Raw genomic sequence first — 27,253 nt, 5'->3', positions numbered from 1 at the left:
AAAATGGGTAAGAATGGCAGTTTTTTGAACATCTAAGTTCAGGTCCAATGCCACTGTAGGCAATTGTCATTAAATTAAGAAAAAAAAATTTTTTATTGTTTTCTCATTGAATTCAACAAATCTGTGAGTGACTCTTTGAATAAAAACTATGCTAGGTGTTGGAGAAATTCAAAGCTGATTAAAATCTGGTCCCTCCCCTTCAAGAACTTACATTCTCTTCTCCTAAGAGAATAGAGATTCAGCCAAAGTCAAAGAACATTAAGTGCAACCAGATTGACCTCTTTTCATTTAAGTCTATAAATACATATGTGGACATGGCTTCCTGTTTTCCTTAAAGGTAATCCCAAAAATAGTAGTTGTCTTCTAATTATAAATCTAATCTTGCCTAAATTTATTACTATACTCTACCCGGTCAAAATGTGTTTTACTCTTTGTAAATTTTTCCTTCATATAACCAAGGTATGACATGAAAGCATTTAATCAAAATGTTTTTATTCAGATGGTCATTCTGCTTCTAGCTTCAAAATTGTTATTCTTTGAATCCTTAAGGAACTTCTCAGGTTGGTGTTTAAAAGAAGAAAAAAGGAGGAAGAAATCTTTAAGGGAGAATTATTTATTTCCTTTTTTCTTATTTCAAAGCTGGAGGGGTGGGGAAGAGGAACGACTTTAGAAACAGAGTTTGGTCCTGAGATGTATTTGTGGCAGCTAACTGAAAATGATGAATTCTAGTTACCCTGTATTTTCCTGAAGTCTAAATATTTTGCCTCTTGTTGCCTGGGCAAGATCATGGTCATCAATATTCGTTGTGCCATTATCCATCCTATCATAGGTTCTGATGTTTTGGGACACTGCATTAAAAGCGGAAATGACACCAAAAAAAAAAAAAACTTACTGCAAAGCTACAGTATCAAAATAGCATGGTACTTAGATATATTGACCAATGAAGTCTAACTGAGAGTTCAGAATATACCCTTACCTCTATGGCCAATTGATTTTGTAATCAATTTTATTGAAATGTATTCATAAACCATACAGTCCATCTAAAGTGTACAATAAATGGCATTTGGTATAATACGTCACAGAATTGTGCTTTCATCACTTCAATCAATATTAGATCATTTTTATTACCCCACAAAAAAGAAACATGAAGAAAAAACAAGAAAAAACCCAAACACCTACCTCTTAGTAGACAACCCTCAATCTTTCTATCCTTCTGCATAACTGTTAATCCATTTCCATCTCTATAATTTAGTTGTATTTACATTTTGTATAGATGGAGTCAAACAATATTTTGACAAGGCTGCCAAGTCCACTCAATTATGAAAGAATAGTCTCCTCAGCAGACGGTATGGGGAGAACTAGCTGTCCATATGCAAGAGAATGAAAGAGGACCCCTATATCACATCACATACAAAAATTAACTCAAAATAGATCAAAGACCTAAATATAAGAATAAGGACTATAAAACTCCCAGAAGAAAATGTAGGGAAGTTTCTTCAGGACCTTCTGTTAGGTAATGGTTCTTAGCCTTTACACCCAAAGCACAATCAACAAAAGAAAAAATAAACAAATTGAACCTCATAAAAATGAAAAAAGTTTTGTGTATCAAAGACTTTATCACAAAACTGAAAAGACAACCTACTCAAAGGGAGAAAATATCTGGGAACCACATATCCAGAATATAAAAAGGAATCTTACAACTCAACAATAAGAAGAAAACCAACCCAATTAAAAAATGAGCAAAAGACTTGTTTAGACATTTCTTCAAAGAGGATATACAAATGGCTAAAAAAAACATGAAAAGATGCTTAACATCACTATCTATTGGGAAATGCAAATCAAACCCACAATAAGATACCATTTCATACCCACTAGAATGGTTACTATTGAGAGGGAAAAAAAAACCCTAAAAATTACAAGTGTTGGAGAGGATGTGGAGAAATAGTAACACTCACTCATTGTTGGTGGGAATGTAAAATGGTTCAGCCTCTGTGGAAGACAGTTTGGTGGTTCCTCAGTAAGCTAAGTACTGAATTATCATATGACCTGGCAGAACTTCTACTAGGAATATACCCAAAACAATTTAAATCAGGGACTTGAACAGGTATTTGCACATCCACGTTTGTAGCGGTATTATTCACAATTGCCAAAAGATGGAAGCAATCATGTATCCATCAACAGATGAGTGGATAAACAAAATATGGTATATCCATACAATGGAGTATTATTCAGCCATAAAAAGTAACGAAGTCCTGATACATGTGACAACATGGATAAACCTAGATGACATCATGTTAAGTGAAATAAGTCAGACACAAGAGGATAAATATTATATGATCTAACTGATGTGAAATAATTTGAATAAGCAAACCCACAGAGTTAGAATCCAGAATATTGGTTACGAGGGGCTGAGTTGAGGATTGAGAATGGGGAGTTAATACTTAATTTGTACAGATTTTCTGTTTAGGTGGATTGTAAAGTTTTGGTAATGGATGGTGGTGATTGTAGCACATTATTGTGAGTGTAATTAACAGCACTGAAATATATATTTGTAGGTGATTAAAGGAGGAGATTTTAAGTCATATATATATATAAATTAAAAGATAAAACATAGGCCTATATAATACAACAAACCCTGTTTTAAATGATGGGCCACAGTTAGTACAAGTATAAAGAAGTTCTTCCATGAAATATAATAAATATCCCATACTAATACAAGGTGTCAATAATAAGGTGGGTATATAGGGAAAAATATACCTAATGCGAACTATGGACTATTGTTAATAGTATAATTTTAATCTTCTTTCATCAATTGTAACAAAGGTACCACACTAATGTACAGTGTCAACAATAGGGGGTATGTGGGGATGTACTTTTTCCATGATTTTTCTGTAAACCTACAACATTTTTAATTTAAAAAAATTGAGAAGTGTGGTACTGATACAAGGATGGACATATAGATCAAGAGAATCCAACTGAGAGTTCAGAAATAAACCCTCACACCCTTGGCCCCTTGATCTTTGACAAAGGTAGTCTACTTGGTGGGGAAAGAATAATCTCTTCAACAAATGGTGCTGGGGGAACTTGATCTCCATTTGTAAAAGAATAAAGGTTGTGGTGGTTTGGAAGTACCCCCAGAGAATCATGTTCCTATAGCTGACCTACCCCTATGGGTGTGAACCTGTTGTAGGTGGGACGTTTTGATGAGGCTACTTCAGTTAAGGCATGGCCCAGGGTGGGTCTTAATCCTCCTACTGGAGTCTTTTACAAGAGAATGAAATTCTGACAAAGAGAAAGAAAGCCACAGTAGCAAGAAACTGAAAGCAACAAAGCTTGGAAGACAAGGGAGAGACCAGCAGAGGCTGCCATATACTATGCCATGTAGCAGAGGAGTCCAACATCGCCAGCAGCCAGTATTCAGGAAGAAAGCATTGCCTTGATGATGCCTTGATTTGGACATTTTACTCAGCTCAAAACTGCAAGCTAATAAATTCCCATTGTTGAGCCAACCCATTTTCATGGTATTTGCTTTTAGCAGCCTAGCAAATTAAAACAAAGGTGGACCCCTAATTCACTCCATATACAAAAAATAACTCAAAATGTATCAAAGACCTAAATATAAGAACTAAACCTATAAAACTCCTAGGAAAGAAAATAGAGAATTATCTTTAGGACTTTGTGATAGGAGATTGTTTCTCAGATTTTACATCAAAAGCACAAGTAACAAAAGAAAAAAATAGATAAATGGGACTTCATCAAAATTAAAAAACTTTTGTGCACCTAAGGACTTTATCATAAAATTAGAAAGACAACCTATGGAATGGGAGAAAATAATTGGAAACCATATATCTGATAAGGATTTGATTTCCCAAATATATAAAGAATTTCTACAACTCAACAACAAAGAGACAGTGACCCAATTTTAAAAAGGGCAAAAGACTTGAATAGACATTTCTCCAAAGAAGATATACAAATGGCCAATGAGCACATGAAAAGATGTTGATTATCTTTAGCCATCAGGGATAAGCAAATCAAAATCACAATGAGATACCATCTCTATACCTACTAGAATGGCTACTATTTTCTTAAAAAAAGGAAAATAATAAATGTTGGAGAGGGTGAAGAGAAATTGGAACACTCACACATTGTTGTGGAAATGTAAAATGGTGCAGCCACTGTGGAAAACACTTTGGTAATTCCTCAGAAAGTTAAGTATAGAATTACTATATAACCAAGCAACCCCCCTTCTAGATTCATACCCCCAAAATTGAAAGCAGGGGCTTGGTCAGATATTTTCACACTGACATTCATAGTGGCATTATTCACAATTGCCACAGCAAACCAAGTGTCTATCAAGAGATGAATGGATAAACAAAATATGGTATACACATACGATGGAATATTATTCAACTGTAAAAAGGGATAAGTCCTGATGCATATGATAACATGCATGAACCTCCAAGACATCATGTCAAGTGAAATAAGTCAGACACAAAAGGACAAATACTGTATGACCTCCCTTATATGAAATAATCAGAATACGTATATTCATTAAGTCAGAAACTGGAATCATGTTACTAGGGGCCAAGTGGAGGAGGAGACTGGGGAGTTACTGTTTATTTGGTGTAGAGTTTCTGTTTGGGGTGGTGGTAACGTTTTGGCAGTGAATGATCAGGATAGAGGCACAACTTGCATATGTAATTAACCACTGAATTGTATATTCTAAAAAGGATAAAAAGGGACATTTTAGGTTTAAGTTACTACACACACGTATATAAATACATAGAACTGTACAATGCAAAGAATAAACTCTAATGTAAACAGTAGGCTAAATTTAATGGAATAATTATAATAATACTGTTTCAAAATTGTAACAAATGTACCACACTAATGCAAAATGTTAATAATAGGGAAAACGGGGTATGTGTGTGTGTGTGGGGTATACATGGGAACTCATCTTGCCTTCGCAAAGATACCAGCAGCAGCCAGACAGCATTCCTTCCTCAGAGGATCCTCTTCCAAGACTCCAGGTTCTAAAACCCCAGGTACTGCCCTTTGTTCCCACAGGGGTGATAACTGCTTTGGGGTATTTACCAGCTCTGTGTCACTTAAGAATTCCATTTTTCCTTTTCAATTCTCTAATACTTATCAGGTAATTAGTTATTTGAAATTCTCTCTGTTAAAATAATTGTTGTGGTTTCCATTTTCCTGAGTGGATACTGACTGGTAGAGAAAGAAATAATAAAAATTAAAGCAGAAATCACTGAGTTAGAGAACAGAAAGACTGAATTTAAAGATAAATTCAAGCAGAAGTTCTTTGTTAAAATCAATTAAAGAGAGAAAACTGGAAAATCATATCAAAAGGAGCGAGAAAATACATGTTTTAAAACAAAAAGATGAAAAGATATCCAAATTATTTTATGAAGCAAACATAGTACCAATATAATCAAATTAAGCCCACAAGAAAAAATATAGCCTGAGTTTCCCAATGGTATTCTGTGGAGCACACTTAGGGAACATTGTTTCATTCATAAATATGACTTGACAAAAAATGTGTTCAGTAGTCAAATAAGTGAAGGAAATTCTCATATCTTCCCCTTGGAGATTCAGAATGCATGTTTGCATATTAAAGTCCCTGAAAATCTCTGCAGTAAAGAAACTGGCTAAATGCATTGACCCAAATATTTTCCAAACTTATTTGAGGCAGAGTATCTTTCGATGTTCTGCAGAAATTCTGAGATACCAGACTAGAAAGGACCACTTTAGATTTCATTTAGATTTCTCATTTTTGAATATAGACAGAAAAGTGCAGAATGAAATGCTAGTACCCAGAATTCAACAGCACATATCACCAGGTAAGATGTAGAACAGGAGTGCAAGAACAGTTTGCTATAAGGAAATATATAAATAAAACATCTTATGAAAAATGTTCTGATAAGTATAAAACACAATTATCTCAACCAGTGGATGATGAAAAGTGCTTGATAAATCCAGCACTTATTTCTGATTAAAATCACTAGAATACTAAGAATAGATGAATATTTCCTCAATCTAATAAAAGTAGATCTATCAAACTGATGATCATAATCATAGTCCTAGTTAAATTAATGAAAACAATTTGTTGTAATTTAGTGATAACAGCAAAATTTAAAGTAACTTAAATATTAGACCATAGAAGAATAACATGGCATGACCATAAAAGGTAATTTTATAGTCATTGAATATCATTTTATTTTTAAAGATTTATTTATTTATTTATTTCCCCTTCTCCCCCCTGCCCCAGTTGTCTGTTCTCTGTGTTTCTATTTGCTGCATGTTCTTTGTCCGCTTCTGTTGTCAGTGGCATGGGAATTTGTGTTTCTTCTTGTTGTGTCATCTTGTTGTGTCAGCTCTCTGTGTGTGCGGTGCCATTCCTGGGAAGGCTGAACTTTCTTTCACGCTGGGCGGCTCTCCTTATGGGGCGCACTCCTTGCACGTGGGGCTCCCCTGCGTGGGGACACTCCCGTGTGGCAGGGCGGGGACACTCCGGTGTGGCAGGGCACTCCGTGCGTGCTTAAGCACTGCGCGTGGGCCAGCTCCACATGTATCAAGGAGGCCTGGGGTTTGAACCACGGACCTCCCATGTGGTAGATGGATGCCCTAACCACTGGGCCAAGTCCGCTTCCCTGAATATATTTTTGAAGAAAATTTGATAATATAGAAAAATTCTAAAATATTATGCAAATTGAGAAAAGGCCTACAAAACTATAATCACTGTGTGATTCTATTTTCTATTCCAATATATTAAGACTAAAGTGAAATAGAGAAAACTCCAAAATATTCACAGTAATTGTCAACTGAGTTACAGAATTATAGATGATTTTTAAAAAAGATTTATTTCTCCCCCCACACTTATTGTTTGTGCTCGCTGTCTGCTCTCTGTGTCTGTTCATTATGTGCTCTCTGTTTCTGCTCATCTTCTTTTAGGAGGCACTGGAAACCAAACTCAGGACCTCCTATGTGGGAGGGAGGCACCCAGTTACTACAGCCACATCCACTCCCTGCTTGTTGTTTCTCTTGTTGTGTCTCCTTACTGTGTCACCTCATTGCATCATCTCACCACACAAGCTCACTCTCTTGCTCATCTTTTTTAGGCACCAGGAACTGAACCCAGGACCTCTCCTATGGGATGTGGGCGCCCAACTTCTTGAGCCACATATGCTTCCTAGATGTTTTTAATTTTATGTATATTTTTACATTTTCCAAAATTTCTACAATTAACACATTTCATAACAAGGATAAAGCAACTTTTTTAAAAAAAATCAGTGCTTGGAAAGTGAGAGAATAGAGAAAATGAACATCACCGCTTCTTTTGGAAACCATGACTGGCACAGGAAGTAAATAGGTAATGCGATACTAGTGGAGGATGCATAAGTGCAGACTTTTTAAAAAGATAGGTGATTTGAGCATGTTTATAATCTGCACAAAAGGGGTCAGCAAAAAATGAAACTTTAACAGGATAGGAGAGAGAGGAAGAGCCAGGTCCCGATCTTTGAGGAATCAGAAGAAGAGGACATCAAGGATACAAACTAAAGGACTGGCCTGTCTAACATAGGACAAAATATACATCTTCTTCTTAGATTAGAAGGGTTTTAGTGAGTATGCAGGCAGATAGAAAGAGGTATAAATATATGAAGATAAATTGGAGGGAATTCATAGTACCTAATAGACTTAACATTCTCAGTGAAATAGGTCAAGTCAAATGTTGGAAAGAATAGCACGGTATTTGGATTACAAGCTTGAGGAAGAATAGTAAAATCTTGGCATTGATGCGGTAGGTAACCAGGGACACCCTGGTTTCTGCTATACTCAATCTGCTGTTTATTGCCTGTTTTGCATTCTTAAATTCATTAGTTATGTTTTGCTTGTCTAAGGAAACTTACTTCTAGGCATGTTTTTTTCTCTTCTGTTGTCTGTTTCATTTTTATAGATGCAATAGTTTCTAGAGGTTATTGACAATACAAACTGGAGATGTGTCCATAGTTTTCCTTTGTTTTTTAGGGATGCAACTCTTCTCATTCCTCATTTTGAGTTGCTGAATCTTTTTCCATGTCAAGGGAATTCTCTACCTTTACTCATCTTTACAGTAAAGTTTTTTTTTCTCCAGTATTGATGGTTTTGTGATCATTTATGTGACCCTCATACAACTCTTTAAATGCAGATGAAGGAGAACTGCACACTTTAGATGTATTATAGTTTTCTATAGGTTTATTATCAAAGTTATGAAATAACAGCATTTTTGTGGTTTTAAAAAATGTTTAATTGTGGTAACATATATACAACCTAAAATTTCCCAATTTATCCACTTCCAGCTATATAACTCAGTGGTGTTAATTACAATCACAATATTCTGCCACCATTATCACCACCCATTATCAAAACTCTTCCATCATCCCAGACAGAAATTTGGTACCAATTACATATTAACTCCCCATTCCCCACCCCCACCTGGCCCCTGGTAACCCATATTCTAATTTCTGACTCTTTGAATTTGCTTATTCTAATTATGAAATAACAGCATCTTAAATGAAATCGAAAATTTCTTCCTTTTCATATAAAAATCCAGAGATAATCAAGGGCTAGCAAGGCACCTTTCTCCACCCTGGGACCTGGGCTCCTTCTAAGCTTCCTCCTTTACCATCAGTAGGACCTAGTCCTCATTCCCATGGTCCAAGAGAGGGTTCCAGTCATTACATCCACATTCCAAATAGCAGAATGGAGGAAAGGGGGAAGAACAAACAAAGGAAAGTTTCTGGGAGCTGTCATTTGATACTTCCACTAATATCCCACTGATTTAGTCACTTATTTAAAACTTAGTCACATGGTTGAATTTTACCTGCAGTGAGGGCTGGGAAATTTCCTTTTTATTCTAGGTGGCCATGTACTCAGCTAAACATTCCATTATTTAGGACAAGAAGGAGAATGGATATGAGGAATAACCAGCGGTGTCTATCAGCCTTTCACTCATCAGAGATGCCTTCACCCCTGGGGTAGAAGGAAATGGCTAGCAAAAGTGTCAAGGCAGGCATATTTACTTTTGTGTTTGAGTTGCTTTTCTTTAGGTTGGATGTGGCTATCTAAATTAACCCCATGTCCATTCTCTTCCCTAATTTGCAGGACTGCTTTTGCTAGGGACGAACTTTGGCAGTTCTTCTGCATGTTTTGGCAGACCATCCATCCACATCAGTTATGGTCTGTTGTAACAGGATCCCTATTCCTTTTGGATTATAGCACTCTGCACTTCTAGAGGCTTTAGCCTATTTGAAATGTATCCTTTCACTGTTTTCCCCATTAAATCAAGCTAGAGATTGCTGTTGGGTCCCACTGCCATTTCTTCCATTTACAACTTAGGTAGCTTTTTTTCCCCCTAGTGGCACATTTATGGCATATTTGCCACATGGCATATTGGTGGTCTCTCTAGCAATATGGTACTGCCTGTACTATAATCTTCAGAAATTCCTCAAAATTGTGGGCACTATATCCTAATTTCTAGTCATAAGGTCGATTTCCCCCCCATAACAGTTGATTTTCTTTGTTTATTTTAGTAGAAATATAGTTGAAGAAGAGGACATCATTCAGAATCAATTCTTTGACTTCCTTATGGTATCATAGATTATAACTAGGTTGCATCCAATGTTGTGATATTAATATGCATAAAGCTTTTTAAGAGATTAGAATCACTTTATACATGAACCTCCAGAAGAGACAAACATTACTGTGTTTAGAGAAGTTTGGACTTTTGGGATGGAGAACCCACTCAACTAGTGTTAAGATAAGGGGACTTTTTCTAAGGATGCACATTAGCTAGTCCAGAAACCAGAATGCTGCCAGTACCTCAGGTAGCTATTCTCTGGGGTCTCTCCCTCAGGAGCCATGTGGTTTCTCATCATGATTTTGCTGCTGCTCTGCATGTCTGCTCCAGTCTCTTGACTCTGTACCAACTGCCTTCTGCCTAACTTCAGGAGGCCCATGGTCCAAAGTGGACACCCAGCCCCAGGTCTGCTGCAAGATCATTCTACTCAGCTTTAGCAGCTAATTGTCTTGTTCATTTCAAATTCCCAGCAGAAGAATCTGATTGGCTCAGCTTGACTTTGGAAGCAGGCTTTTTAACCATAAATCACAGGTCACTGGTCAGGCAACTCTCAAGTCCAAGCCCACCCCAGTTTGCATCATTTGAGACATAGAGCAGTGCAAGAAGCAGGTGGTATGGAACTTGGCTGTTTCAAGCAGGAGAGGCTGTAGCTCTTGCTAGGCTTGTGGGGCCTTGGTTCCAATCCAGGTTGTGTCTAGGATCCCTCCACATTCATTGGCTCCCATTAGCCAAAACGTAAAATGCCAAACTCCTTAGCCATGCATTCAAGACTTCACATTCTCAAATGTGCCCATCTTTCCACTCATGCCTTATACTCTTACCCACATTGCCAACCTAATTAGACTAGTCACTTTGCCCCAGACCCAGCCTAGATATTCTTGCCTCTAGGTCTTTGCTCATGTTGTTGACTAGGTTGCCCCACTCTTGCCACCCTTCAAAGGCCAGCTGAAATTACTCTTTCTTTATATCAATAATAGCTAGTATTTATTATCCGCCATGCTCCAGGTATTCTCCTAGGTACTTTATGTATATAATTTCATTTAATCTTCTCTATCTTTCAGGGTAGGTACCATTACTCCCATTATATAGGTAAGAAAATGGAGGCTTGGAGAAATTATAGTACTTACCAAACACCCGCAGGGGAGTGTCACACAAGTTGGGATTCTGAACAGGGCCTGTTTGACTGCAATGTCTGTTCTTTCTATGACACCATAAATAGTCATGAAGAATTCTCTGTTGATTGAACCTGCAGTTATCTTGCCCTCCTTTGAGTCGTATTTGATGTCTATTCTGAACAACTGATTTGAAACTTAATAGATGATTACTTATAATACTGATTGTATTTTAGATTGTGAACCTTCCCTTTTCAACTAACTTCTAAGCCAATAGTTCTCCACCGAGACAGTACTATTCCTTAGGAAGCAGTTTGGAAATTTGTATGTATGGGAATTGGTCATCACATTGACCAAGTGTAACTATTAGCATTTACTTGGCAGGGGCAATACAAAGGACAGTCCCAGGCAATGAAGAATTATCCCACGACTCACAAGACATTCAAAAGTTCCCCAAGACGTCTAGGGTTAAAAGCTCATTTATAATTATCCAAGACTCAACCTAACTCTGTTTTACACGTAGACATATAATTTAACATACAATTTGCCATGGATAAAAAGAAGGACAATTATACTTTGTTTAGTTTGGCCTTTGGTGGAGAGTTTCCCATCATTCCAGAAAAATACATCCACTGAAGACAGCATTGCTTGTGGTATTTGAGTCACCAATAAAATATAGATATGTTAGTCTATTTTCGTAGCTATTTCATTCACAATGATTCTATATGTAGATGAAAACTTCTGACCTCTCTTAACTGCTAGTATGTTTCCCCAAGCATTTACTTATTGAAATACATGTGGTTTTATTATAGATTATTTTCCTTTTTATTTCTCCTTTCCACTATTGATAGGACATTACATTTCTTTTAAAAAAATCATATATGTAGGGTAGGTTATATCACATGATAAAATCTATAAATAATTTCAGTATAGAGAAAGGGATGTTAAACAGTATGGCATTGGGAAAGAAGAGGGCCAAGAAGCAGGGCTTGGGAGAATGAGAACCAAATCTCATGCTGGTTTGACTTCCCAGAGTTCCTGTGGAGTTCTCTGCACCTTGGTAAGAGGTAAGCATTTGTTGAATCTAGCCAAGAGCAGGAAGGGACTCCAAATACACCCACCCACTAACGCTAAGGTTGTGGATGAGGATGGGACCTTTCTCTCAGAGCTCATTCCTGTTAGAGAATTGGATGGAGACAGGCTGAGTTCCCAGGTACTGAATATGTCCTGTGATCTCACATTTCTGTCCCTTGATGGTTCCTCCACCTGGAAGTTCTCTTCCTCTCCCTGGCCAGTCCTGACAAGGACAAATCCACTTTATTTTTTAAGGTCCTATTCAGGATTTTCCTGATCCCATCCTTTCTCCTCCCCAACTCCTCAAAACGGAACTAGTCCCTCTTTCTTCTGCACACCCGTAGTATTTTACTGACATCTCTGTAGCGGCACAGTGTATTTGAGTTCTTTGTATATAGTCTAATTATTCATACCAGATGGTGAGTTCTTTGCCTTGGGGATCTCTTTCTGACTCAACTCTATATCCCCACACCCAGCATGGGGCTGGGCACAGATTAGGTTGATTGTTCAGATAATTGTTTTATTTTTCTGGGCTGCTCAAGCAAATACCATGCAATGGGCTAGGTTAAACAATGGGAATTTATTTGCTCATGGTTTGAGTTTGGGAAGAAGTCCAGATCAAGATGTTGTCAAGGCCATGATGTCTCCCTGAAGACTCTGGCATTCTGGTGTGCGCTGCTGGCAACCATGGTCCTTAGCCTGTCATATGGTAAACATGGTGGCATCTCCTTGTCTCTTCTGAGTTCCATTAATGTTCAGCTTCTTGCGTCCCAGGCGTTCTCTGACTCTCTGAATTTCAGTCCACTTATAAAGGAATAAAGGACTGCAGTAATAGGATTAAGACCCATCTTGATTGAGGCGGGCCACACCTTGACTGAAGTAACTTCATCCAAAGATTCTATTTACAATGAATTCACTTTAAGAAATGGATTAGATACTGGTATGGGGTACCAATGACAGGTGATATATGGCTGACAGGGAGCTGTACAGAACATATGTCCAGGGTGCATGGTAATGTTTGGATATACTCATAGTGGCAATAATTAAAAACCACAGTAGGGGGGGTACTGGGTTCCTGGCCAGTGGTGCTCTGTCGTGGTCCCTAGGGGAGCAGCGACAGTCTCCCAGGTACAGTGGCGGGGACCGGGAGGGAGTGAGGGTTCAACAGTGAGCCCCTGATGCTAATGACTATGCTTGTGAGCTGGTAAACCCAAAATAAGAACAAGGCCTAGAACAACTTTGTGCCTGGGAATTTCCTCCTGTCAGCCTTCATGTTACTCAAATGTGGCCAGTCTCGAAGCCAAACTCAGCATGTAAATGCAATGCCTTCCCCCCAGCGTGGGACATGACACCCGGGGATGAGCCTCCCTGGCAACGAGGGACCACTATCAACTACCAACTGATGATGCAACTGGAAAATGACCTTATACGGAAGGTTCAATGCGGATCAGCAGAATATCCATGTCTACATAAAATACCATGACTTTAAAATGCTGTTTGACCTAAAGTAAGGGGGAAATGGAAAGGAGAAATGAGTTTATATGGCTACGAGTTTCTAAAAAAGAGTCTGGAGGCTGGCAGAAGGTTTGCCCTCATGCACAACTGAGCAGAGTCAGAGAGACAGATAAAGCAGATACAACCCCCAGATATTGGTTCCTTTGAGGGCTAAAGAGACCCACGGGAGTTATGGTCATGGCCGATGGGGTTAACTACCAGGGCAGATGGCCCCTCTTTGGAAATGGTGTTTATGTGTGATGAATCTGGACTCAGATGGGATCTCCCTTCATAAGACTTTCATGCCAATGTGCTGGAGGTGCAGTTAATGTTGGGGTTTAAGATATATTTAGGGGATTTGAATCTCTGGACTGACAATGTGATAGCCAGATCCTGAGCCTCAACAGACTCCAGCACCTACAATCTGATTTATTGGACTTACCACACTCAGCTAAGATGGAGTTGAAGAAGGACAACCACCACACCATGGAGCCTAGAGTGATTACAACTGAAAATGGGAGGATTGCATCCAGCATCCAGGTGGAATCTGAGCCTCCTCTTGACATAGAGGTGCAATGGACACAACCAATCCAATGTCCACACAGAAGAGGTGGCATTGGAATGGGAAAAGTGGACATAGTGGACGAAGGGTATGGGAAAGGCAGGAAGAGATGAGAGGTGGAGGCGTCTTTGGGACATGGAGCTGCCCTGGATGGTACTTCAGAGGCAATCACCAGACATTGTAAATCCTCACAGGGCCCACTGGATGGAATGGAGGAGAGTATGGGCTATGATGTGAACCAATGTATATGAGGTGCAGAGGTGCCCAAAGATGTACTTACCAAATCCAATGGATGTGTCATGATGATGGGAACGAGTGTTGTTGGGGGGGGGGGGAAAGGGGGGGTGGGGGGATGGGGTTGAATGGGACCTCACATATATATTTTTAATGTAATATTATTACAAAGTCAATAAAAAAAAATCAAAAAAAAAAAAAGAAATGGATTAAATTTAAGAACATGTTTTTCTGGAGTGGATCCACCTTCAAACCACCAAAGTTGTTGAATGAATACTTGAATTACTGAAAAGTAATCCTGCTATACGAAGGCGGAAAGAAAGATATACCAGAGGAATGGATTCTTCCTGGTGGTTAGCATTGGGGAAGATTTCTTTTGAACAGCTTTTCCTAGCACTCTGCCTCAGGGAGGCTTGTGCTAATCCTAAAGGGGAGGCAACTAGAGTAGTGTACAAGTGCATTTATTCTTGTTAAGAGAAAGAATGCTTATGTGCTCCATGGGACAGCTTCCTCTATAACTGTAACCCTACTGATTTTTTTAAAAAGATTTATTTATTTATTTAATCCCCCGCCCCCCCCCCTCCTTGCTGCGTCTTGTTTCTTTGTCGCTTCTGTTGTCGTCAGCGGCACGGGAAGTGTGTATGGCACCATTCCTGGGCAGGCTGCACTTTCTTTCGCGCTGGGCAGCTTTCCTCACGGGTGCACTCCTTACGCGTGGGGCTCCCCTACGCGGGGGACACCCCTGCGTGGCAGGGCACTCCTTGCGCGCATCAGCACTGCGCATGGGCCAGCTCCACACGGGTCAAGGAGGCCCGGGTTTTGAACCACAGACCTCCCATGTGGTAGACGGACGCCCTAACCACTGGGCCAAGTCAGTTTCCCCCTACTGATTTTTGAAGGCCAATGTACCAATGAGATTGTTGAGAAAATCCCTTGATGGTTTCATCAAGGAAGTGTTGCTGGTGCTTAGTATCTCAAAATCGAGACCTGAGAAACGGATTTCCTTGAAGTTTGCATGTTGTGTCAATGATACTCCAGTGGGAAGGCTGAGGGGATAGGGAAGGAAGAGGAGGCTGTCCCTACTTTTGTTCTTGTTTTCCTCCTTATGACAGAAAAGGAACTCTGGATCCTCCTGAAAGAAAGGGGCAAAAGTGTACCCTTTGTTAATTTCACACAGTGAAATAAAAGCTGAGCAAGGAATACACAATAAAAAGAAAAGTAACAAAAGCCCCCTACAATTTCTTTCTCAAGTTATTCTCATGCCCATTGCCTCAATGACCTTCAAACAGTCTTGTGCCATCCTAGGATTTCCACTCCCATTATTTGGAGAAGGAAATAGAACAAAGTGTGTCTATTTAGGATATTTTAAAGAGTTGGGCTGTAAATTATTAAGGAGGAATAGGGATTCCTTTGCTAAGAAGCCTGTTTAGAAAGATCCAAATGACAGAGGGGTGTATGAAGCCAAGGGCTGGCCTAGAAGGACTTCTGAGAGTATGGTAAATTGAAGAATAGCATTTAAAAAAACATAGTAATCATTTCAATCTACCTTTTGTGGCCAACTGAGTCAGGATGGGTTTTAATCCTAGTCTTGGAGGACTTATAAGGAGAAAGCCTCAGGGAGGAGCCAGGAGCAGGAAGTTAGCAGGAGCCTGGAAGAGAAAGGAGACGGAAAAGCCAAGGAACCCCAAATTGCCAGTCAGCCAGATGCTACCAGATGCTACCATCCAGAAGCAAGCCTGCCAGCCTCTGAAACCATGAGACCATACACTCCTGTTGTTTAAGAAAGAAAAAACAAAACAAAAACTACCTTTGGTTGAGTTCTATTTTCTACAGGGCACCAGGCTAAATACTTTACATACATTGTCTGTTTTAACCTTCGGAAATAAAGAGCCTGCAAGATAGGAGGTTATTATTAGCCCAGAGAGGGAAGTGACTTGCCCAAGGCCCCACAGTTAGTCAGCCAAAGAGTTTGGATTCAAACCCAGGTTGGTGCAGCTCCAAAGTCATGCTCTTCTAGGACATTTTTAGGCAAAGTTGTCCTCCGAATCTCAGGAACTGTAGGGACATGCTTCTTTTTCAAAACCAAAGGCAGCAGGGTCTGGATAACAAACAGAAGCTTTCTCCTCCATCAAAAAAGAAATATACCCAGAAGTGCAAGCAGCAGGCCGGAGCTGCTGGGAGCTGGCCTTCACCTGCAGAAGAAAGCCCAGAGATTCCTCCTGGGATCCGATGGCCCCGTTTTTCTCTCTTGTTTTCGAAAGAGGCTTGGCTGTCAGGCTTTGATTCAGAACAGGAGTGCATTCAGAAGCATCCTCTGGTGGGCTGGGAAGCTGCTCACATCCCCGGAAAATTCAGCGGGAGAAAAAGTTTATGGAAGCGAGTAGGAGTTTATTCAACAGCGTCTGAGGCCTTTCAGAGCCATGAGTGAGTGTCTATAAAGGGGCAGTCAAGCATAGGCTGGGAATTATCTCTGTTGGGTGCCTACCTGTGACAGGCCCTCAAGAGCTGCTGAGAGGCTCATTCAGTGACCGAGGGACAATGGCCAGTGGGGACAAACAATTCGGAGGAGTCTATCATTCTGGTGGTGTTATCTTTAGCACTGAATAAAACCGGAGTTCCCCCTTTCTGCCTCCTAGTCAGCACTATTTTTAGGAGCCAGTGGTACTTTTCAACTCTCTTTCACTATTTTTCAACAGGTTCACAAGGGCACGAAGTGCAGTATATAAAAAGAGGATAATGACTTGACTTGAGTGCAGGAAAGGGCCCCATGAACAGAGCAGCCAAGCTTGCCGGACTAGAATAGATGAAAGTTTGGAGAAGAGTCAAGAAGAAATGGCATTGTCTTGTGGAGAAACTCCCCATTTTACATACAGTACTTCTGAGATGCTAAAGGAGACTTTCCGAAGTTCAAAGTTTAAAGAAGAAAGAACCAACTTTGAACAGTTGTGAGTGAGAAATTGGAATAACGCTTGGCAGCCTCCTCGGCTGAACTGTTCCGCAATTGCCTCTGGCCTGCCTGCTCTACGGGGCCTCAGCGCAGCCGCCGTTTCTGCAGCGCTGGCTTCCCGGGCATGCGACCTGTGCAGTCACACGGGGGCCCCGTGCTAAGCGCCCTGCACTTGGTTTAGGGCGGTGCTGTAGCCATCTTGAAATTCTTAATAACTTTTGAACAAGGGGCCTCGCGTTTTCATTTTGTCCTGTGCCCAGCAAGTTATGTAACTAGTCTGGGGGTAGAGGGACAAAGAGCTATTGCATTCTATAGTTCTGGACACCAGGCTTGGCGGTGTCATAATGATATGGCTGTGTTTGCTGTGTTAAAATATTTTAAAAATATATTTGTATCCTAAATATTCATATTATATATACCCCCAGTCCTGTTTCTCTGCTTGTGTTTTCATCATGTCTGTTTTGTTCCTCTCTAGGGAGAAGAGAGGGCGCTGGATTTTTTGCTTTTGTTTTTTAAAGCACACTATTTTAAAATGTCAAAGAGGTGACAGTCTCTGTCCAAACCTGTGTCGGTGTTCCATAATTATTCTCTGCTCCGTATTGCACATGGTATTCCGTTTTCAGGATGCCCTTATGTAATTCCGTGGCTCAGGAGGAAGTGAGGTCTTTATTTTGGCCCAGGGAGGGTTAGATCCATCTTGGGGAGACTTTTTCTTGGTTGTAGGGTCTGGAGAGGGACAAAATAAAAGTCAGTCTCCTGTCTCGCAAAGAATAAGGATCATAATGTCCACTGTCCCATAAACCCAAGCAAAGGTTCATTTAAGTGACAGCCAGAAACGAAATAACATTCATGGAAGTAGAGGAAAAGTAAACGTTAACACTGTGGGACAACGTCTTTCTGGACTGGGATCTGAAATCTCCCCCCATTAAACCCAGAGTGGGACCAAGGGTATATCCTGGATGACGCCCTGCTCAAAATAAAAATTATATATTAATGATGGTTTGCCTAACAGATTTTGTAAAGTAATTCCCTATCTGGGGGCTTGAGAAAAATACCATGTCAAACTGCATGATAAACCTCCCACCCTTTAAATAGGCTCTAATTTTAAAAGGAAATGATTAGTAACAGTCATGACCACAGCATAGGAAACAGCTTCAGGATCATGGTCACAGACCCACGTAGCTTCTGATCTTGATTCCTACATTTCTAACCATGACCATGGGCAATTGCCTAACCTCGCTGGTCCTTGGTTGCTTTGTCTAAACAGCAGAGGTCATAAGGCCAATCCTCTACCCCCAGGTTGTTGTTAGTCACAGGACTGGCCAACCTATGCCTTAACCTACATCATAAATGGTACAAGGCAACTCACGGCAATCTGGACTGACCCACCTCTCGCTATTCCCCAACTTCTCTTCCCACTGACGCTTCTCGGTCGTGCTTCGGAAGGATCTGGGGCCCCATGGTATGTCTGGGTTGCCTGCAGGAGCTGGAACTCTGTTGGGGAAAGCTTCTGAAGACCCCACTTCCAAACCCACCACACAGTCATCTTCCTGGGGTGACCGTCCCAGTGGCCACCATTCTCTCGCCTCCAGAGCGTTACCTCACAGATGGAGGACCCAGTCTGTGGGAAAGAAGAGACCATGACTTATCGGAACATATGGTTTCTTAATTCAAGTTAAAATGTCTGAACCCTGTTGCATCTGGTGCCATTTTAGTTTGTTAAAAATGCCACACAAGGCTGTGACTAAAGGGGAAGAAATGGAGAAAAATACAGTTATTACACACTCAAGAGCCGGGTTTTGCGGCTCATTACCCAGTGGCCTCCGTGACTAATTAGGTTTTGTCACTGTTGCCGGGTCATTATGCCTTAATTTTTTTGCATAGTTATTCAGCCGTCACTTGAGGAAAAATGAAGCAGAGAAATACCCTTCTCTGTCTCTCCTGCTCTGAATCACTCAGGCTAAAAAAACTCTCCGGGCAGAGAGTACCCGAAACTGATGAAATGATCATTTTGCCACAAAGGGACAAAGAAGTGTTAGTGGATTAAAGAGGAGCTTCTTTATCTGATGGCAAAGACCTCATTGAGGAGCAGAGGACACAATTCAGTGGGGAAGATCATTAACTTTGAAGTCAGTCATCCAAAGATAATGTTTGTCTCTTTGCTGCCTTTGTTGCCCAACTGGCCTTAGCAACCTCTATTTTTTTAACTCATCCTTGAAAAACTGGGGGGAAAATACATAATAAAATAAAGGCCTTAGGTCTTCTACAGGCTGGAGGCCTAGGTTAATTTTTGCTAGCAGCAAAGGAAATTGGAGATACCATGGTATTAGCACAGTGGGGCTTGTGTTGGATCTGGGAGAGTAAAAGGAGCCATGGTGAGAGGGGAGACATTGGTGTCAATCATGGGGTGGGATGCCACAATGGCTGGTAATTGGCGTGGGTCCACCTTCTACGTCTGTCCCGCTGAGCCTGCAGCCTCCTGCCCACTCTTGAGCCCCATCGCTAACAAGTAAACAATTTATCAGGGTTAGGTCTCCTGCGGGTTGCCCCATCACACGCTCCATTCAGCCCTGGTACCCCCCCAACCCCCTTGCTAGCCCCGCCACACGCACAAAAATTTACGTACACCGTGCAATTTGGGGCAGACGCACCATGTAACAACAAATTTGCAACAGGCCTACCATGAAAATGGCTGTGTCAATATAGCTGCAAACTGGGGTGGCAGAGCAGTTGTGTCGGGCCCCAACTGTGGCCCCCAGGCAACGTCAGGGGAGAGGGTCACAGGCACCGGATCATATCAGAGCTCATCATGACCCCTGCTTTTTTTGACACAGTAACTCACACAGATGTTCACTAGACTCAATCAATGTCTTATAAATAACCTAGCCATTTTAGTGCCATTCTCTGGCTTTGTTTATTCTCAGCGTCGTTTTTGAATGGGTTGTGGCTGTTCAGAAACCGGCAGTCTTGCTGGTGACCCTCCATTGGACAGAGAGAATCCTGTGATGAGGATTTTGGTGGAATCGGCTGTCGTATGGAAAATAGGGCACTAGATTTGGCTTCAGAAATTCTGTTTGGAAATCCTAGCTCTGTCTCTCTTTCCAGCTGTGTGACCTTGGGCAAGTTCCTCAGTTTCTCACCTGATAGGCATGTTTTACATTAAATGAACTTTTTTTGAAGCTATATGTCCAGTATAACAGATGATTATACAAAAAGAGAAGTAAATTTTATTGAATGTCTCCTACATACCAAGCTTTAACTCATTTAATCCTACAACAACCTTAGGAAGGAAATGTTGTCATGCACCTTTTACAGCTGAGGAAGAGAAGTTTAGAAAAGGAATAGCATGTCTCAGAAAAGGAATTTAGAAGCAAGTCGGCAGCCCAAAGTTCATTCTCTTTCTGCCGCTCTGCTAGGAACCAGGTACTCTTCGGGAATTTCAAGTTCAAAATCTCATATTCAGATTGATAAAACACAATTCTGGGGAAGAGATGTAGCACAAGTGGTTGAGTACCTGCTTCCCATGTATGAGGTCCTGAGAGTTGACCCCTGGTACCTCCTAAAAAAACAAACAAAAAAACCCATTTCTGTCCCCTGGACAATATTTCTTTAGAAAGTTGGGATGGAAAGGGAAATTCCTATGAAATGGGAAGAGCTTATCAACATGAGGATTGTTTGTCATCAATTTCAAACATTCTGTCTTTCCTTTCACTGTGAGATTTTTATCTAATATAAGACACCCTCAATTATTAGACACACCATTATTTTATGACCCACTAAGAGAGAAATTTGCTGCCATTTATAGTTTTAGGATGCTGTCAATTACAGGACTCCTCTGTATTTAAGAGATATTAAAATGTAGAAAATTGTGCATTTTAGAATCAAATGCATGTACTTGGATCTCAGCGTCATGGGCCTAATGAAATTTTACCCAAGTTCTTCTTGGAAAGTAGTAGTGAGTTGGTCTGCTGTTTTGCATCTCTTTCTTGGGTGTCAGGGATCTGGGCAAATCGGTACTTGCAAGTGCCAGGGACATAGTAGCCTCTGAATAAATACAAAAAGAGTAAATGAGTGACTGAAGTTTCTGATGTCTTGACCTTGCCTTGACTCCAGAAAGGAAAGCAGAATATTTCTTGATTTCTTATCCCATCCAGGTCTCCAGGTCTGTTTTGCCTGGTCATCTAGAGGACCCCCTTCATTGCTTGCAGTTGGAAATCTGGCTGATCTGGGTTTCCCGGGGCTTTTGTGTGGAGTGGTCTGTAGAGCCAGGGAGAGGAAGCAAGAGGGAGCAATCTCCCCAGCCAGGAGTCCCAGTGCCATTGTTCTTCCTAGCAGCTGAGACAAAGGAGCAATTTTATGCTAATCAGAGTACATGAAATGAGCGGTTTTTCCTTCTTTCACTTGAAAAACACGGTAAATGAGCGGAGCCAGTGTAGCGCATTCCTCAGCACAGCTGAGGGGACCTTTGTCCCGAGGCGCAGGTGGTGGAGCTCCTGACAGAAACCGCCCAGCCTGGCAACAGCTTCAGTCCCTTCTTCAACTTGGGGTCGTGTGCATTTGCGAGCATTGGGACAGCCGAAGGTCCTTGAGAGATGAAGCTAATATACTCACTTGTTTGAGGATAGGGTGATCCGTGCTGGGCATAGAAGGGAATGGTCTCCACAAAAAGGAGAACAGGAGAGCAGAAAAGGGCCTGCCCTGATCAGACCTACACAATGCAACTGATCACAGGTGAGGAGCATCCAGAAGAAGGCGAGTCCACTGAACAAGCCTTCCCAGCCCTGCAGGCAGTGTCCCCAACCTTCTTGGGTTCTTACAAGCCTCCTGGGCTTCTGTACGCCTGCCGAGCAGGCTGGGAGTTCATCATTTTCCACATCTTTGCTGTTGTGAATGTTGCTTCCATCATTGCAATTGCTTTTTCATTCATCTGTCCTATTGATCCATCTCCATCTGTCAAAATCTTCTGCGCTCTCTTCATGTTCTAAATTGAATGCCACCTCCTCCATGCAACCTTTCTTGATTTCCTGTGCCAGGAGGGATATGTCCTCCCTGTCTTTGAACCCCTGTGACACTTTTTTTAGAGCTTTTATTTCAGTCATCTTGAGTGATGATCATTTTGTGTCATTTTATGGATGTGGCTTAGGACTTTCCGATACCTGCAGCAGGTTGCCATGGGCTGTCAGAGATTACTTCTGGGAAACTGGCTCTCCACCAGGGTAGGCTGGGCACTAGGAGACCAGACACATGTGTCGACACTTGGAAGTAGAGCACAAAACAGTTTTTATAACACCTTTTTAAAAATCTTAAAAAAGAGCATCTTTAATGCTAAAAGGTACAGAAAAGCAAAAAAGAAGTAAAAACAAAATTGCTGTAATTCTGCCACTCGGATACCTATAGTTAATGTCCTACACTTCATCCTGTAATTGTTTTATGTGTATATGCTTTTTAAATGGGATCGTATTTTTTTTCTCTTCACATATTTTAAACTATTTTCCCTTTCATTAAATTTTCTTCCACAGGTAACATTTTCTCCCCATTTTTTAACCATGGAAAATTAAAAACATATACAAATGTAGACAGACTACTATAATGAATTCCAATAGTACGAAAAACAGTATAATTCATGAAGAGTGTAATGAAAGTTATTCAACATGTTCCCTATATTTCTTGTAAATTGACGCTTGGATCTTAAAGTGTGGTCCCAAATCAACAGCAATGACATTACCTGGGACCTGGTTAGAAATGCAAATTCTTGGACTCTACCCCAGACCTATGGATTCATAAAGTTTGATTGACAGTCCCAGCAATCTGTGTGCTAACAAGCCTACCAGGTGATGCAAGTGTCCACTAACGCTTGAGAAGAACTGACCAAACCTTGCAGGTTTGAATTTTGGGAGAATGATTCATTCTCGGATGGTGCTGAGTTCTTCCATTAGGAGACATGTCACATCTGGTTGTCTCCATTTTTGTGACATTTTGCAGTTGTTAATGAGCTTTGCCTAGGTGAAGGTTTCTCAACCTCAGCCCTCAGACACTGTGGCCAGATAATTCTTTGCTGTGGGGGCTGTCATGTGCATTTTCAGCAGCATCCCTAGCCTCTAGGACGAGATGCTAGAAGAACTGCCTCTCCCAAGTTGTCGCAACCAAAAATGTCTCCAGATCTGCCAAATATTCCCTACCCCAATCCAGCAGAGATACATTGGTCTAGATTCATTATTTCATTAGGGGGGGCAAAATGCTGATATTCGGAATATATCATTCTCTCTTCCTTTCTTGGCTGGATGGACATTTACAAATAGAAACTTGCCCTCAGCAGCTTATGCTTGAAGCAGTCTTACAAGAAAGAAAGGCAGTTCAGTGCATGATTCTTTCCCTTTATTCATCAGTTTTGAAGTGAGATGGTTCCCTAGGATCTCCCAAAGATCACAAATGAAGTCTTGCTTTCTTTTAGCATCTTTGGATTATCACTTTGAATTTATGAATTTAATCATAATTGGCATGTTGAACCCATTATTATTATTCTCATTGATAGTCAATTTATCCCAGTTTTGGCCAGTGTAAGAGTAAATACTAATAAAAAAATAAAAAATAAAATGTTTCCCTGGTGCCAAAAGGGAAAGAGACTCTCTTGCTCTTCCCGTTTCCTAAAGCGGTCTTTAGAAAACTTGTAATTGGAAATTCTTTCTCTGCACCTTGGAGATGAATGTAAATCTTTTTAAAGCTAAACAAAACTTTCACCAGCTTTACACCTAGGAATGTTTATCTCAAGGACCCGGGAGGCATCTTTCAGAAATGTAAGCATCAAGGAAGTAAACATCCCATGTCCATGGGAATTTAACTTGGGCATTAAGCTCCAAATTATAGCTATCAACCTGCCAGGGAGATATGAGAAGTTTTCTTATTCCTTTGGATAGAGGCAATTAGCAAACACAAAGATCACCACAATCACCAGGTGAATTTAAGATGAAGCATGTGTGTCCAATGGTGCTGTTACATCCTCTTAAGGACTAGTTATCATTTGTCTTGAAAACAAGTATGTAGTATGTTGTATCTACTAGGCTATATAAATGGACGAGCTTTCTTACAGTCTTTGCAATCTCTTTGCAGATTACCTGTGGTGCATCACATTCGAATTTAATGCTTATTAAAATTGTTGGAAAATTATTTTTCTTTCCTGTATTTATAGAAAGGTTTTCTGGGTTGGAAGAATGTTTTGTTTTTTCATTGTATTTCCCAAACACCACTAGAAGAGTCTTCAAGTTGGTGGCCTAATTTAAATGGCTGGTGAAAATACCATTGTAAAAACTTATTTGCATGTCAAGACAAGTGATTTTTGCAAGGCAGGTCAACAGTAGTAATATCAGGGAAGACTGACCCCAGGTGACACATTGTGACATATTCTTTTGTTAACTCACTTCTTCAGCAAGTACATATTGAGCCCCATCTCCCTGCCAAGCCCTGTGCAAAATGCTAGGAATGCAATGCTTGGGGTGACCAAATAATTTATTATACAAATGAGGAGACTTTCAAGAGTGAAAGGGAGTTTGCTGTTAACAATTACACTGCATTAATAGGCAAAAAGTGGGAATGTCTTGGACTGAAACAAACTTATTGTGTTTACACTTTACTGTCTAGGTTAGGAACAGAATTCAAACCATGGTTTTGGGTATGGCTATTGAGGAACATCCTCTTCCCAGCAGCCAAGTTGTGGTTAAGTTACCAAGCCTCGGAAAAAGCAGAAGCCAACTTATCAACACCAGGCATCCCAAGCTCAGGGCCAGGTGGGCAGGAATGGTGATGACACTCAAATGTCAAACTGTAGACTAATGTTCCTTGAATCCCATCTCTGATGATCAGAATTTATCCTAAAGTCTGGAGCAAGGCTATGACCAAAGGTAGGCCACAGTGGTGAGTCAGGGAGGCACTGATATATTGTGTACTTGTCTTATATCCCTTCCTGGAAGGCAAACATCTCAAGATCTTTGGATCCCTTCTTTGCTCCTAGAGTTCTTATCACTGTGCCTTGTCAATAATGGGTGTTCCCTACAATCTGATTTATTGGACTCATCTCACTCAGCTAAGATGGAGTTGAAGAAGGACAACCACCACACCATGGAGCCTAGAGTGCCTACAACTGAAAGTGGGAGGATTGCATCCAGCATCCATGTGGAATCTGAGCCTCCTCTTAACATAGAGGTGCAATGGACACAACCAATCCAATGTCCACAGAGAAAAGGTGGCATTGGAGTGGGAAAAGTGGACATGGTGGCTAATGGGTATGGGGAATGGGAGGAAGAGATGAGATGTGGAGGCGTCTTTGGGACTTGGAGCTGCCCTGGATGGTGCTTCAGGGGCAATCACCGGACACTGTAAATCCTCCCAGGGCCCACTGGATGGAATGGGGGAGAATATGGGCCATGATGTGGACCATTGACCATGAGGTGCAGAGGTGCCCAGAGATGTACTTACCAAATGCAATGGATGTGTCATGATGATGGGAATGAGTGTTGCTGGGGGGGGAGTGGTGGGGTGGGGGTGGTGGGGTTGAATGGGTCCTCATATATATTTTTTTAAAGTAATATTTTTACAGAATCAATAATAAAAAAAATAAATTAAAAAAATAATAATAATAATGGGTGCTCAATGAGAGTGTGGTCTACCAGTCTGGGTTCTTGGCTGCAGGCCACAGAAGTAACTCTAGCTAACTTAATCAGAAAGGGAACATGCTAGAAAGACACAAGGCAGGTCACAGAGTTGATGGGCAAGGTGGAGAGCCAGGCTCAGAAATAGGTCTAGGCAGCGAGAAACACTGTCAAGGTGATGCCATAGAAATAATCTGATGTAGATCCTGGACTTCACTGCTGCCGCAGGCATGAATAACTCCTCAGCTGTCCTGTGGCCCAGTGGGAGGGTATGGCATATCCGCCCCCATCAGTTTTGTTGTGGTAAGCAGAACTGGGTCTCCTACCAAGACCCTTATATAGAGGGGTTTTCACCCCAAAAGACAGGAAGTTTGAAAGTTAATAGTAAAAACAATGTCGGGTCCACTACAGTTGTTTGAATAGAAATACCAAATAAAAAGGTGCCCTTTTTAAATCTATAAATTCCTGCACTGTGAGAGTACTGCCAAGAAACCTACAGGTGTGTCGTGTGCTCATTTTGCTTACCCTCACAATTTCAGGGAGTACCTTTGCACTCTAAACTCGACCTCTGCTTCCTTTTCTCCGCTAAGTCATCGCGGTGGAAACAATGGACCCAGGGTTCCACAACTCTGTGCACCTTTCAGCCAGAATAGCGTTGGGTCTGGGGGGTACATTCAAACTCACTGGCCACCGTAGGAAACTGAGGGCAGAGGCCACCTGACAGACCCAGACTCTCGTTTGGGCCAGGATCCCTTCTTTCCTTGAGGGCCTGCCTCCTGGAGAATACATGCCTTGAATGAATTGGAGAAGGGGGCATTAGACATAATAACAGTCATTACAACAGGTAACATGTATTGAGCATCTACCATATGATAGACATGATGTAATACTTTGTATAATTATCTCTTTTAACCCTCACGGTTATGCTATGAGGTAGTCCGAATTATTATCCACATTTCATAAATGGGTAATTTGCCCAAGTCTTTCAGCCAAGATTCAAACCTAGAATTCACATGGCAATCAAAGAACCAGGGTCAGCATTTGAAGAAACTGAGGTTCAACCATTAAGTTGGAAAGCTGGGACTGGAACTCATGTCTGGCTGACTCCAATGCCTATTGCTGTGAACTGGTCTAATCCAATTTGATCCATGCACAACTTTTAGGTTCATTTTGGCAGATAGTTGTAGCCACCAAAGAAGGTTGAGGTGAGTCAGCTTCTCTTCTAAATCTTCTTACAAAGTTATAATGCAAGTAAGTTTCAGACTGAATTCTGCCACACACATATATATTTACTAATATCTCTATATAGTTCCTAGGAGATATTCTGTAAGCTTGATTTGGTACTTGCTGTGTTCTTTCAGATGCTCCAACTCTACCCTGTATGAAAGATTCACCTGAAGAAGACACAGCAGTACTCCCAGCCAATTTTCTGTGCTCTCTAGTTGGCATCATACAACCAAAAATCCTCATAAAGCAATGTCTGGACCAATTCGGAAATGAGACATGGGTGCTCATGACCCACTATGGGGTCCAAAGAATAGGCCTCAGTGGATTTTT

The 27,253-nt window shown here is 41.0% G+C and overlaps 1 long non-coding RNA gene across 1 annotated transcript; it reads right to left on the bottom strand.

The window, feature by feature from the left end:
- Positions 1–17,286: 17,286 nt before the first annotated feature.
- LOC131280298 (uncharacterized) lies at positions 17,287–26,478 on the bottom strand. The gene is made up of 3 exons (XR_009187804.1): positions 26,222–26,478; positions 18,444–18,675; positions 17,287–17,780 (listed from the first exon to the last, which is right to left on the bottom strand). It is a non-coding gene; the product is annotated as an uncharacterized lncRNA (long non-coding RNA).
- Positions 26,479–27,253: the final 775 nt, after the last annotated feature.

This window comes from Dasypus novemcinctus, chromosome 10 (genome assembly GCF_030445035.2).
Source record: "Dasypus novemcinctus isolate mDasNov1 chromosome 10, mDasNov1.1.hap2, whole genome shotgun sequence".
Taxonomy (NCBI): Eukaryota; Metazoa; Chordata; class Mammalia; order Cingulata; family Dasypodidae; genus Dasypus; species Dasypus novemcinctus.
This window is presented reverse-complemented; position numbering and strand designations above follow the sequence as displayed.